This window comes from Chinchilla lanigera, unplaced genomic scaffold (assembly GCF_000276665.1).
Source record: "Chinchilla lanigera isolate Chin_1 unplaced genomic scaffold, ChiLan1.0 scaffold00076, whole genome shotgun sequence".
In the NCBI taxonomy this organism is placed as follows: domain Eukaryota; kingdom Metazoa; phylum Chordata; class Mammalia; order Rodentia; family Chinchillidae; genus Chinchilla; species Chinchilla lanigera.
The window spans coordinates 11,218,208-11,220,837 of NW_004955477.1; positions in this window are offsets into that span (position 1 = coordinate 11,218,208).

Here is a 2,630-nt window from a genome sequence, read left to right on the forward strand (position 1 = left end):
TGGATATATTTGAAATTATTTTCTTAAGGTCACTTTGGAGAACTCAATTAATACCTTAAATTTATAACATTGTATGTTGAGTTGATATTAACTCAAATTCAAAATCTAATAATAAGATAATAATACACAATGTATTGTCCATTGTTAATCTCCCATCATCTTATTTTGAAATTCTGTATTATGTTAATTTTTTAGTTTTTTTCAGTTGTTTTCTCTTTAAAATAAAAATAATTCTGGACCCATATACTCTTGTCTCTACCTTTATGCTGCTTTCTCAAATCGTACCTTTATATATTATGTAAATTTTTAATATAGACGTTTGCACTTGTCTTTTAAAGCATATGGGAGGGTAAGAGTCATATGTCAAACACATTAATCCTGCTTTCAGTATTTTATTATGTAGTTACTTCTGCCAGCATTGTTTGTTTCTTCCTCTGACTTCTGGATGCCTCCTACAGTCCTCTTGTTTCCACTGCAAAGACTCTCCCCAGTATTTCCTGTAGGGCAGCTCCACTAAAAATGAATTCTCTTCAGGCCTTCCTTTATGATTTTGGTATGAAGTTGGCTGTTACACTCATTGCAAATATCTAGTGTGTGACAAGTCTTCTCTTTGTTGCTTTGAAGAGTCTCTTTGTGTACTCACAGTTTTAATATAATGTAGTTTTTGTCTTTTTAAAACTTATTTACATTAATTTTATGAAATTTTTTTGAATTTAGCATTGCTTAATACATTCACTTGTTATTCTCTAAATGGACAAAAAACCATTATAAATAAATGTTTAAGTGTACAACATATTTGGTATATGTATACTTTATAGAATGACAAAATCAAACTAATTAAAGTATTTATTACTTACCTTTACCTTGTCGTAAGAAATTATTTGTGCTGAGATGATACTCTGGCAATCTTTAAGATATAACACATTGTTACTGATCGTATTACACAGTAGCAGTATTAATTTATTTCTCTCAGTCAGAGTTTTGTACCCTTTGAAAATATCTCTCTAATGTCTGTTTGTTCCCTAACCCCATCCCCCAACTCCCTACTCGCACTATTCTACTCTACTTCTAGAGCTTGAGATGCCTTATATCAGTGAGATCATGTGGTGACTACCTGCTGTACCAGGCTACATAATAAAACTTCTGGGTTCATCCATGTCATTAAGAATAACAGAATTTCCTTATTTTTAGGTAATAAATGGTATTGCACTGTGGATATAGGTCACATTGTCTTCATCCATTCATCACAGAACGACACTTAGGGTTTTCATATTGCTTGTGAATTGTAAATTCACATTGTGAGTAATGCTGGAGTGGACATAGGAGTGTAGATATTTCTAAAATATATTGATGTCATTTCTTTTGGATATATACCAAGTGGCTATAATGCATTTCAATGTACATCTCTTGGAGTATCACATGGATAATATTAGTTGAGCTTCTTGGAGGTGTTGAGTCAGGCATTTAATCAAATTTGGGAAGTTTTTGTCCTGAGTTCTTCAAACATTGTCCCTATCCAGTTTTTCTCTTCTTGAAGGACTTCTCTGATGGATATCCTCGTGACGCTGTTGATATTCCACAATCAATTTAGGCATTATTCATTTTGAATCATTTCAATTGTTCTATCTTCACATTCATTTGTTTTTCCTTCTATCACATGGAAACCCTATACCACTCTCTTGAGCTGCTCTAGTAATTATTTTTATTTTAGATATTATACATTTCAGACAGAATTTCCTTTTCTCTCCTTTTGACAGTTGTTTGCTTATTGGAATTTTATTTGGTGAGATATTGCTATGCTGGAATTTTATGAACATTTGATCATGGTTTGCTGTAGCTCTTATAGCAGAATTAAGATCCATATTTTAAGGTTTTGTCCAAAAACTCCCATACCTGGGATTCCTCAGGGACTGCTTCTGTTACACTGTGCCTTAGTGTGTTTTACCTGCCTTGTCAATTTGAGTTAACCTGGATATTTTGAACATTGTGCTGTAGGAACTCTGGAAGTCAGGTTATATCCTTCAACCCAAGGTTTCTTCTTGTGTTTTGGTGGCTTGAACAAGCAGTTTATCTAAACTCTTTTATAGAGATTCTTCTTTCTTGTGTGGCTTTTGAAGTCTCTATTCAGAATCATAGTTATCAGTGAAGGACTTGACAGAGATTTCCTTTAAATGCCAGAGAAAAAGTGATCTTCTATTCTTTTTAGATTAATTCTGGACTGTGACCTCAAATGACTATTATCCATGGCATATAAACTCTGCCTGGTCTCACTTTGTTTGTGTGTGACCAATATTAGGGTCTCACCACAGTTCTCCCACATCTGGTGCTCTGACAAAGTGGATTTTGACAGTTCCCACAGTTTAATCACTGCTTTAGCACAGGGATGGATATTGTAATTCCCTACCTTAATTTTACGCAGTACCATGTTACAAAGCTGTTCTCCTGCCTTTAGTTTGTGTCTGTGGAATCTGGGTGTGCACTAGGTTTAAGAAGTCTCACAGCGTCAGTGTGTCTGTGTCGGGCATCTGAGTCCTCACTGACTCTGCTTCTCCCCCAGAGTTCCGGCTGGTCAATGGCAGCAGCCCCTGTGAGGGCCGTGTGGAGCTCCAGGTGCAGGGGACCTGGGCACC